The sequence below is a fragment of the Doryrhamphus excisus genome, linkage group LG20 (genome assembly GCF_037039965.1).
Source record: "Doryrhamphus excisus strain RoL-2023G ecotype Guam linkage group LG20, RoL_Dexc_Guam_v1.1, whole genome shotgun sequence".
Taxonomy (NCBI): Eukaryota; Metazoa; Chordata; class Actinopteri; order Syngnathiformes; family Syngnathidae; genus Doryrhamphus; species Doryrhamphus excisus.
Window position 1 is genome coordinate 15,485,864 of NC_136376.1, and position 13,086 is coordinate 15,498,949.

Sequence of the window (13,086 nt, forward strand, 5' to 3'; positions counted from 1 at the left end):
ATTGTTATGAAAGGCGATGGACGTGCATGTTGTTTACACGACACACAAACGCCTCGGGGCGGGGAGAGGATGTGTCACCACACCCACTACAGTGGACCCTCGACATGGCCCCGCCTAAAGTCAACCGTGGGCTCGCCAGACCTGCACGGGCACACGGTGTCACGTGAGGAGTGATACCGGAAACAAGAACAAAAAAGGCAATTAAGAAGAGCCTTTGAATTGAAAGGTTCGTCTTGGTGTCTTATAGACGTGTCAATTACGAAAATACTCTCCTGATAATGCATATTATATTCTAGATTGTACATGATATGGATGGATGGGTATATTTGTGTGTCTACACCAGGGGTGGGCAAACTACGGCCCGGGGGCCACATCCGGCCCGCCATGTGTTTGAATACGGCCCGCCCAATCTTTCCAAAAGATTAAACTCAACATACAACCTGGCATCATGGCCTGAGCCAACCTTTTGATGGTTTTATCAATTTCGTTTTTTTACATGGTCTGTTGTTTACAAAGTGCTCCTGAAAAAAGGGACACAAGCACATAATAATAATAATAATAATAATAATAATAATTATTATTATTATATTATTATAATTATTATTAGAACTATTATGATTATTATAATTGTTATATTAATGCTAATTATTATATTAATTATATATAATATTATTGTTATATTTGCATATTTTACATAATAATAATATAATAATTATTATTTAAATTTTATTGTAATTATTATAATATTTTATTATTTTTAAAATATTTAAATATAAATATAAAATAATAAATAATAATAGCAGATTGCATGACAATTTTCCAGATACAATAATACCAGGTGGACTGGTGAGTCAAAAAGTTTGCCCACCCCTGGTCTACACTAGCTCTAATACTCCTGGATCACTCCTGGAAATGAGTCACACGTGGCCCTGTGTGGAAAAGTGTTGTCACCTAAAGCTAAGAACTGGTTAGGTCACATTTAGCAGCAACAAGTCCATCACGTGTGGGCGATAACAGATGGGGAGGAATTTGGCCCACTCATCTTTGCAGAATTGTTGTCATTCCGCCACAGCAGGAAGCACCTTTTTAAGGTCATGCCATCTCATCTCAGAAGGACTCAGGTGAGGACTTTGACCAGGCCAATCCAGAGTCTTCATCTTGTTTTTCTTCAGCCATTCAGAGGTGGATTTGTTGCTGCGTATTAAATCATTGACCTGCTGTAGAACCCAAGTTGGTTTGATCTTGAGGTCACGAGCAGATGGCCGGACATTCTCCTTCAGGGTTTGGTAGACAGCAGAATCCATGGTTCCATTCATCACAGCAAGTCTTCCAGGTCCCGAAGCAGCAAAACAACCCCAGACCATCACACTACCACCACCATATTTTACTGTTGGTGTGACGTTACTTTCACGCCACATGTAATGGGACACACACCTTCCAAAAAGTCAGATCACAGAGTATTTTCCCAAAGGATCATCAAGACGTTTTAAAGCCTTCTTCTTCTTTTTGTTCAACAGTGCTTTTGGTCTTGGATCTCTGCCATGCAGGCCGTCTTTGCCAGTATCTTTCTTACGATGGAGTCATGAACACTGACCTGTGGTTTTTTGGATTTTGTTGTGGGGTCTTTTGTGACCTCTTGGATCAGTCATTGCTGCACTCTCGGGGTAATGTTGCTTGGTCTTGCAATACAGCCACAGCAAATCAAACAAAGGCAGACCTTTGCACCACAATATTGAAAATGTAGCTAAGACGTGCGGCAGAAAAGAGAGCGCTGCTTTCTCGTTATCTCTACTTGGCTATCTGTCGAGTGCAGCTTTACTGTCTGAAAGCGACTTCACACCAAACTGTAACTTTGGCATACGGGTGACACCATGCTCACCCTCTTTCATAAGCGTACATAAGTGGCTCTCTGTGGTCTGAGCTAAAAGGTTCTCCGTGTGCCTTTAACTGTGCAGAAGCCCACATAACTGCCATGCATTCCTGGCTTACGCGTCGCCTCTGTTGTTGATGCACACGTTTGTTTTCACCTCCTTTCAAGCCGACAAACTGGCTTTGCTGCAAACACTTGACTGGAAATATTAGTCTTCCATCTCCATTGTCAGACCTGGCATATCGTTTTCATGGTTTGGACTCTTGGAACCGGTACAGTATCCACACAAAAAGGCCCTAAAAAGGGATGTGTGTTTATTTATTCAAGATGGAATGAGATGACGCTTGTTTATTGGTCACGATGGCCGTCTTCATTGTCATGTTATATTCATTCATGTTTTTAAGGGCCCGCGCTGACATCATTCTCTTGTGCAACCAGCTATTCTTAGGGGCGGCAAGCTGTGTAGACTGTGTCCCATTTTCCCTTCCGGCATCACTCTCAGGGATGAAGTTGCAAAGCTAGCAAGAGAGAGAGAGAGAGAGCGAGCGAGCGAGCGAGGAGAAGCATTAATCACCAGGGAAACTGTTGATAGAGGATGCCTTGAAAGGACAGGCCCATTAGTCAATGTGCCCCAAATGCTGCTAATCTCATTGTAAAACTGTTGGGCTAAAACAACATGGCCCACTGACTACCATCGCAAATGTTGACGATGCTCGAGGAGCACATCCGGGGCCGTGTCGCAAACACCTCGTGAAGCTGAGGAGAATATGGACGTTGGTGGAGAACAATTAGAATCCAGGCTTTTGTCAGATAAAGGGGGTCAGGTGAAAAGCGACTATAAGGGGAGTTGATGCAAGGCAGTAAAAGTGAGGGGATGAACAACGGGAATCTATCCTGTCCCGGAGAGTAGCGGCTGAGCATGAATGAGGGCGCGGTGCGTCTCAGCAAGCCGGCCTATGGTGGCAGCGTGGTCAGGAGCCCCCGCTGCTTTAATGGTCCATAAATCTGTGTGGGCCGGCTGCTCCGACGCTGCCCCCAGTGAGACCCTCTCAGGCGGAAAATGAATCAGACCGTTTTTACGGAGCACCGAGTGTTGAGGCTCTTGCCCTCCCCTTACTGCCAGCCAGGCGATAAGAGCCGCTGCACACACGGCTACTCAATTTCAGCAGGTCTGGAGCTCATAAAAGTGTCTTCTCGTGACAAACCTTGTTTGTAGACCGCACTATATTCCCTCTGTCCTCTTGCCTTTGTTGCTCCCTGTCGAGGTTCCTTTTTCCCTTCCTTTTGGCAAGTGTTGGAATGGGAACATGGATGTTGACACTGAGGTGCTCAGTCAGCCTAATGTCATTTGTTATGGACCCCTGGTCTACATTTAAGGGGGCAGGGGGGCATCTGCAAATATTCACAAAATTGACCACATTTACGACATAATACAGGCTATTCAAGTCAAAATTATAAAATATTTACAAAAATGTAAATATGGTGCTAAATGAAATACAGTATGTGAAACCCTAACCCTAACCCTAACCCTAAATGAAACACAGTATGTGAAACCCTAACCCTAACCCTAACCCTAAATGAAACACAGTATGTGAAACCCTAACCCTAACCCTAACCCTAAATGAAACACAGTATGTGAAACCCTAACCCTAACCCTAACCCTAAATGAAACACAGTATGTGAAACCCTAACCCTAACCCTAACCCTAAATGAAACACAGTATGTGAAACCCTAACCCTAACCCTAACCCTAAATGAAATACAGTATGTGAAACCCTAACCCTAACCCCCTAACCCTAACCCCTAAACCTAACCATAACCATAACCATAACCATAACCATAACCCTAACCATAACCCTAACCCTAACCCTAACCCTAACCCTAACCCTAAAAGAAATACAGTATGTGAAACCCTAACCCTAACCCCCTAACCCTAACCCTAACCCCTAAACCTAACCATAACCATAACCATAACCCTAACCCTAACCCTAACCCTAACCCTAACCCTAACCCTAAACCTAAACCTAAACCTAACCCTAACCCTAACCCTAACCCTAACCCCATGGTTACTGAAAGTGACCTCCTGAGTCACGCCGGAGGAGGACAGAAGAGGACAGAAGAGGACAGAGGAGGACAGAGGATGACAGAGGATGACAGAGGAGGACAGAGCTTTCCACAACACAGTGAGTTGAATTTGGTGTAAAGGGGCCCAAAGGAGTCCCGAGTCAGGTTGCCGACCCCAGAAATACTGTATGTAAATGTCATCATTTCCTAAATTCATTCAACTCAAGTTGAAACCAACTCGGGTTTGACAGCACAACGATGATCCAAAACACACCAGCAAGTCCACCTCAGAACGGTTGAAGAAAACCACAATGAAGTCTTTGAAGTGGCCTAGTCAAAGCCCTGACCTGGGATGCTGTGGCACGACCTTCAAAAGGCTTCCTGCTGGAAAAGCCTCCACTGTGGCTGAATGACAACAATTCTGCAAAGATGAGTGGGCCAACATTCCTCCTCAGCTCCTCAGAAGTGTAGGAGAGGTCAAGAGAACAGCGTCGAGCGTCTAGCACGTGTAGGCACGCGTGAACATGCGGTGCACAACCAGTGTCAAGTCATGACCTTTTCTTGGAGAAGTACTACTAGAAGTACAGTCAGAGTGCTTTAACAGCTAATATTTGCATTCTCAACAGAATGTTCTGTGAAGCTGCTGTAAGTCCATTCCTGTTAAAGATTGCAGGTGTTGCTTTTTTATTGTACTTCACCACACTGAGAGACTCCAATCATTTATGTTTGTCGTGAACGTCAGGGTAAACGTTTCTCCAGCCTCCAGTGACTGGCAGCAGAGCAAAGCAGGCGTGGTCAGCTTGTTTCCAATGCAAGACCGTCTTTGTTCTTCAGGTTTGTCTCGCTGGAGGGTCGCCTCGCCGGAGGTTCGCCTCGCCGGAGGTTCGCCTGCAGTGGTCCTGGGTTGAAGAGGATGTTTGCCTACAGAAGCTTTTGTTTGACGATCCTTTCTGCTAAGCCAGTTTTATGAATTGTGTCAGCACTTGCTGATTGTCTGTTATCTGTCAGCACATAAGTGGCTCCTTTCAGGCGGAGGCAATAAAATGCTCAAGGTGGAGGGCAGAGGAATGATCTTTTCAATAGTCAAACAAATATCCTGTAATTCGGTATTGATTCTGTCTATTTATTCAGGTTACAACAGGAACAGGCCAGAGTATTACCGGCCCGAGTGTCGATTGTTTTTCCCTTTGGAGGATTACACGTGCCAGCATTAAGGGACAGCAAATTCAATTTAACAAGGGCTAATTAAAAACAAACTAAACGCTTTAATGACCTTTAACTAGCTGTCTCGTTTCCCAATTTTACTGCTGATAATGTGTCAATCAGTAAGGAGTTACCAGGAAAGCATTTGAAATAGAGGCGTCCATCTTGGGAACAAACACAAAATGACGTTGGGATTTGTAGTGAGAGTAGGGAACAAGTGGAGGAGATGCTGGAAGAGTGGAGGTTCGCCCTGGAAAGGAGAGGAATGAAGATCAGCCTCAGCAAGATGTGGGAATGAGAGGGACCCGAGTGGAAGAGTGAGGTTACAGGGAGAAGAGAATGGAGGTGGACAAGTTAAGTACCTGGGGTCCACAGTCCAGAAGAATGGAGACTGTGAAAAGGAGGTGAAGAAGCGCGTGCAGGCAGGATGGAACGGGTGGAGAGTCCCAGCTAAAATGAAAGGAAAGGGATACAAAACTGTGGGGAGACCAGCCATGTTGTTTGGTCTAGAGACCAAACTGAGGAAAAGACAGGAAGCAGAACTGGAGGTAGCAGAGGATGCTGAGGCTCACATTGGGAGTGACCAGGATGGATAGGATCAGGATGGAGTACATCAGAGGGACATTACATGTTAAAGGCCATGTAGAGATAAAGTCAGAGAGTCCAGACTGAGATGGTTGGACATGTCCAGAGGACATTTTTAACCCCAACATGAAAAAGTTCAAAAGTTATTTTTCTTATGTTAAACTACCCGTACATTGTAATCCAATTAAAGTAATGGAGCCAGAGGCCTTGAGATTGCATTCTTCTCCTTAGAGTTTCCTCCTGACGACATCCATGGTCGTAGGTTCAAACAGACAATCAATACGCCGTAGTTGTTGCAACTTGATTAGAACAAGTAAAGACCAGCATCCTTATTGATTCCACCTCTTTGTTTCCAGAAGACACTCAACCGTCATCTTTCTCGTGCATCACCTAGGGTGTGTCTTTCTCTGTCTTTATTGACCGCTGCTATCGCTTTGCACTTTTAAGCACACTAAAGCAGCATGGCTGCCTTGCAAGGGGCCTGCAATGGCGGAGTTAGACAATACACCACATGTGGGGGTAATTGAATAAACCCATTGATCCTTGGCCACTCTGTTGCCAAACCAATTGGAGTTATTCGCCCTTAATGACTGCTCCTTACACGCAAATGAACACTTGTAGTCAATTAACAGTGGAACGGGAGCCGTATGAAGCAGAGCTAAGCCGCTCTGACGTCTCATGTAGTTCCTACGGTTTAAAATGCTCCATCAGTTATGCAAAGTCCACACGTCTACAGAGACATCTGGCTGGTGGCTCCACTGTAAACAACACAACACCAGAAGCTTTGTTCTTTCACACCCGCGTGGATTTGCAGCTTCTTGGCCGCCCCGTCGTTCTGGGGTCACAAACACACGTTCTCTTACTGGACAATTGTGGTCTTATTCCCAGCACAGTCGGCTGGCACTAGCAGCGCCACGCCTTGCTAACGCTCCTGCGGCGCCACGCCTTGCTAACGCTCCTGCGGCGCCACGCCTTGCTAACGCTCCTGCGGCGCCACGCCTTGCTAACGCTCCTGCGGCGCCACGCCTTGCTAACGCTCCTGCGGCGCCACGCCTTGCTAACGCTCCTGCGGCGCCACGCCTTGCTAACGCTCCTGCGGCGCCACGCCTTGCTAACGCTCCTGCGGCGCTACGTCTTGCTAACGCTCCTGCGGCGCCACGCCTTGCTAACGCTCCTGCGGCGCCACGCCTTGCTAACGCTCCTGCGGCGCCACGCCTTGCTAACGCTCCTGCGGCGCCACGCCTTGCTAACGCTCCTGCGGCGCCACGCCTTGCTAACGCTCCTGCGGCGCCACGCCTTGCTAACGCTCCTGCGGCGCCACGCCTTGCTAACGCTCCTGCGGCGCTACGCCTTGCTAACGCTCCTGCGGCGCCACGCCTTGCTAACACTCCTGCGGCGCTACGCCTTGCTAACGCTCTTGCGGCGCTACGCCTTGGTAACGCTCCTGCGGCGCTATGCCTTGCTAACGCTCCTGCGGCGCTACGCCTTGCTAACGCTCCTGCGGCGCTACGCCTTGCTAACGCTCCTGCGGCGCTATGCCTTGCTAACGGTCCTGCGGCGCCACGCCTTGCTAACGCTCCTGCAGCTGTGACTTTTCATGCCTGGAGAGAAGCTGCGTTCTGCACTAACTTATTCAGGAGAGGAAAAAGTTCCACCCTAACTTTTATGCATTATTCAATTGATGATGATCAGGTGAAACATTTATTTTCATGAATTCACAGCCGTGAACTCCACGATTGAAACCACAAGCATCAGGTTGCAAACATACTGTTAACCCTTCGTAGGGCAATACTTCCGAGTGCTTTCCCTTTATCAAAATGTAATCACGCTTATGAAATTACATCTCCATCTTCTAGAGGCCTAAGCCAACAGTGATGTCATCCCCAAACTGCCGTGTTCTAAAACCACAAGAGCACTATCCTGTCATTCAGTATCATTAAATGTGATGAGACGTTTTATCTATCCCATCCAAATCCGAGGTCAGATACCGTAAAGAAGAAATGCTCCAATAAATTGAAATGTTTTCTCAGGTTATTAGATGAGGCAATTTTCCTCAGGGTCCATCTTGTGTCTATTGTATTTGAGCTATAGTTTCGGTAACAATGGCCCATGGGCACTAATTGGCACACAGCTAATTACCGTGTTTCTTTTTATGAACATACAAGTGAACAGGTTGATGATTTCTTTTTTAGTTAAGTTCCTTACCTCCTGTGAAGCGTCATAATTGCGGTTTCTCATCTCTACTGCACATTGGCAGCATGGTGCGTTCAAAGCTAGGCGCCCCGCACCGTGATGTTGAGGCTGGGAGCCCCAACAGACATGTAGGTGCGGTAATCCACGTTTCACAGTCGCCTTGGTGATCGCAAAAAGGGTTTGTTGACTACTTCCACTGTAAATCTTACAGACCATTGCATACAAGTGGCCGGTGAGTGCGATGCCATGTACTTCCTTTTTTAATGTTATGTCAGATTATGAAATATTGATTCTGGACTGCTCCAGGTGATGTTGGAGGGTAGAGGTGTGGAGCTGTTTAGAGATGATGCATTCAAAGATCAAGAAGTTAACTGGGTTTGTTGCTTTAGTGGGCTGCACAGTGTCTATATGTGCCCTGGGATTGGCTGGCCACCAGTCCAGGGTGGACCCCGCCTCTTGCCCCAAGACAGCTGGGATAGGCTCCAGCACCCCCATGACCCTCGTGAGGATAAGCGGTAGAAAATGAATGAATGAATGTTGCTTTAGTTCTATTCATCCTCACTTCTTCAATGCCACGTATTGTAATATTGTATATTTTTGATGGCTTGTATTAAGTATAGTATATGGAGGTGGACTGGCCCTCACTGTCCTCACTGAAGGCCCAGACATGAAATGCACCACCCGCCGCTGACTCGTTCAATACATCCAAACATGGTCAGGTGACCTCATGGACACATTGGCCCAGACCTTGTTTTGTCTTGGTGGTTGGTGGTTCCACACTAAGAGGAGCCAGGGAACGTGAACCCCTCCCTCCCAAGTGTTGTGCTGTGGGCATTTTCACTCACAAAGACCAGAGAACACTGTGAAGGTACAATGCCTTACAGTTGGCCTTACTGTAAGTAAGTGGGCCTTACAGTTGGCTTTACAGTTGGCCTTACAGTTGGCTTTACAGTTGGCCTTCCAGTTGGCCTTCCAGTTGGCTTTACAGTTGGCTTTACAGTTGGCTTTACAGTTGGCCTTACAGTTGGCCTGACAGTTGGCTTTACAGCTGGCTTTACAGTTGGCCTTACAGTTGGCTTTACAGTTGGCCTTACAGTTGGCCTTACAGTTGGCCTTACAGTTGGCCTTACAGTTGGCTTTACAGTTGGCCTTACAGTTGGCTTTACAGTTGGTCTTACAGTTGGCCCTACAGTTGGCCTTACAGTTGGCTTTACAGTTGGCCCTACCGTTGGCCTTACAGTTGGCTTTACAGTTGGCCTTACAGTTGGCCTGACAGTTGGCCTTCCAGTTGGCCTTACAGTTGGCCTTACAGTTGGCTTTACAGTTGGCCTTACAGTTGGCCTTCCAGTTGGCCTTACAGTTGGCCTTACAGTTGGCCTTACAGTTGGCTTTACAGTTGGCCTTACAGTTGGCCTTCCAGTTGGCCTTACAGTTGGCCTTACAGTTGGCCTTACAGTTGGCTTTCCAGTTGGCCTTACAGTTGGCCTTACAGTTGGCCTTACAGTTGGCTTTACAGTTGGCCTTACAGTTGGCCTTACAGTTGGCTTTGCAGTTGGCCTTACAGTTGGCCCTACAGTTGGCCTTACAGTTGGCCTTACAGTTGGCCTTACAGTTGGCTTTACAGTTGGCCTTACAGTTGGCCTCAGAAAGCCCCTATCTGTGGCGCTGGAAGAGGCGATGCAGACGGGGAAAAACGGGCACCCTGTTGACATCGTAACCCGGACCCAGATGAGAACACAGCAGTGAATCTTGTCTGAATGGTGAGGCAACCTCACATGGTTCTACCTGTGTTGACTCACTCACAACACCAAGTTCCTCGCCACCGAGCTCCTCACGCTACACTGGTGTTGTCTGCTCAACGCATACAAAGCAAGAGTGACCCAATGCCTGAGGGTGAGCGCGTACCCAAGGGTGAGCGCGTACCCAAGGGTGAGCGTCTACCCAGCCTGAGACTCCACTCGGAGGCTGGTTGCAAACTGTAAGAAGGCAGTGTGGAGAAAAGTGGTGCAGTGCCTCCGTGCCTGGCTGAGCACGGGGTAATGAAGCGTGGCGGAAAAGAGCGAAAAGGAGCATGTCTGCAGGGTGGGCACGGCCAACGGAGGGCTAGGTGATGCAGGCCCGCCTCCATGCTGCTGCTTTCGCTCTTTCCCATTCTGTGCTCCCAAAATATAAATGTGGTCCTGTCACGCCACCAATTATGTCTCATTAGTTATCATGGGATATGACGTGATATGATCATTTGAATATGCTGTGTAGTTTCTAATCATATTAAAGTAACTGCTCAATAATTAGCCCCACTGAAGTATTAATGTGAAGCATTCATCTTGATGGGACTACGTTTCCCACACAGGACAGATGTGAAGCTAAACGTTTGTCTCGACTGACATGGTGACCTCATGTCATCATGTCCCATATTTTGGTGTTTTCATTTGCATACGGATGAACACGTACACAAAGATGGCAGCCCTTTAAAACAAGGTCAGTGACTCAAGTGGAGGATTAAAAATAACAGCGCTGGTTGGCCAGAAAAACCCCCAGCAACTCTCCCTACATCAGCATCAGCGCATTAGTTGGGAAGCGTATCACGCTAGCTGAGGCTTTTCTAGACGCTTCCTCAAAGACAAACTATGGTGCTGCGCCACGTTTCCTGTGGGCAACAAGTGTAGATCTATTCTTAGCTTCTGGCCTGGACTTCAGCACTCTGTGCTCCTCATAGGTTGGACGGGATGAGGTGTGATGCAGTCCTGCCAGGTCCCACTGTGGGGTTGTAGTCCGTGTCCAGCTGTAGAGACGGTGGGGCCCAGCGACCATCTGTCCCCAACCAGGGAAAAATGGGGGGCAGGAACGGGATGAGGCCGGGCGGGGAGGGGTGATCAGCTTTGTGTTTCCATAAAGCGGTCTCTCCTCTCTCCTAGCAACGGCCTCCCATTTTCCCTGTTTTAGGCGGCATGGTCCTCTTGGTCGGTGCGCGCGGCCCCCTCGCTCACTCTCTCCCTGTCCTATTTATGGTAATGAGCCATCTGCCCTCTCTGTAACAGCCGCCCAAATAGACAGGGGATGGAAGGATGGGGAGTGGTGGGGGGGTTTGACAGACAAGAGTCTGAGACAAAGACGCTTATCCTGTTGTGTCTGCCTCTGCACGAGTGGATGCCTTCGTGTATTGACAAGCTCCACAGATGATCAATGACAGAACTAATGTATCATGGAGCAAACTGTTTCTGTGTGCTTTTGGAAGAAAGACAGAGTGCCTCCACCTGCAGGTCAGTACATTAAGTACATCAACACAAAGAGTATTTGTAATGACCCCCCCCCCCCCCCTCCCCTGACTTGCACACGCACACAATGTTGACCAGTGAGCCAAATAATACACAAGCCTCTCATTATCCTGTGCTGCTGTACGAATGCGTCACTGTGACTTGGTGACATGATAGGGGCCGTCACGTCAGCCAATTCAGCGAGCGTTCAATAGACCTCTGTTGCCACTGGATACTAGACGGTTACCAAGCCAACACGTGTGCTGCACTGTCAAAACTCAAAAGGATTAGGTGAAGAACAATATGTTTTTTTAACATACAAAATAAAGAATATTTGTACCTTCTGCTGGTTACGGCAACAATAAATCCAAATCAAAAACGATATCCTCAGCTGACTTCGGATTCCTCCCCATGTAAGGTCAACCGCCATTAACCTCATCACATCGCACAGACAAACCCGCAGATGGGTCATTGCCCTGAAAAACGACAAATCCCCGATGTTCCTGCTGGTGGTGCTAATTGTACTTGAGCAAATGATTAAAAACATAATGAAAGCAAACAAATGCAAAGAGGAGAAGTGGGGTGTGTGGGGGGGGGCACCAAAAGCAGTTAATTGGTTGCAATCAGGCTGTCACCTTAAGGCAATGGCGGTTAGTTTTGCAGTTCAGTGGTGTGAGTTATTAAGAATAACATAATATTAATTAATTAACATGATAAATTAAATTTGGACCGCTGCGGAGAAATAATAATCATACAGACGTTTTATAATTGTTACACACTGATAACCTTAGAATCATATAAATGCTGCACACTACAATATATTTGCCATTCTCTATTTAATAGCGATAATATGATCATGATTTCACTGAGCACCAATAAGAATGATTCCCATTAAAGACAGACACATGAAGCTGAGTGAGGCAAAGCATCTTCCACACAATGGACTATCTCTATGGGACGGAGGCACATACTGTACATCCTTACTATGGATCACAGATACCATGTGACTCATTTCACTCACAACAGCTGGTGAGAAGTCAGAGGAGACATCTAGTGGGCATCCGGTGCATTTAAATGAGATCAAGGGAAATTGGAAATTACTTTTGAGATGGCAAAAGACATATTATCACCACCATTTTATGAACTGTGGACGAATATGAGCATTCTATACAGTGGAATAAATCATTTTAACATTTGTAAATATTCTTTCCCATGAATTAATCCCACTGATTCCATTAGTCAGTAATTTAGGTATATTTTGTCAAATTGTTACTATTAAAAAACCTTATAACCTGTCAGCTCAATGTTTTAACCCTTGTATATTAAAACTAAATTAAACTAAACTCAAGTAAAATTACTCAACTGTAGGTTCCACTGGATGTGTATTAAATAGAAAAAATAAATAAATTGAACAACAAAACAGATCCTGGAATCACAAATCATCACAATTCAACAAAAATATGCAGTATATGTGCTACTGTATATTGTACCTGTCTGTTGATGCACATTATCAGGCTCAAGAGCACCGCCATTAGGACCAAACACCATCTGTTTTACAGTATGTCTTTGCAACAACATAAAGTTATACACAAGATGACCTAAACTCATACACTAACACACATAAAATCAGCAATTAGTTCATTTGGTAAATATTTTTATAAACTACCAGAAAGTAATACTGTACATAATAGTTTCCAGATTAGAACATATAATACAGTAATAAAATTCCTCAATTCGGTGTCTCAAACTATGCACATATTATGAAAAAGTTCAGTATTGTAAAGTACAGAACTGGTGTCACAGTAATTAATTCACTTCCTGGGCATTTAAAGTGTTGCTTACGTGAAATGTACTCCTGAATTAAATGTACTTTTGCACAATGTACGTGTGACAGAAAATGTATTGCAACTTTTAAGAG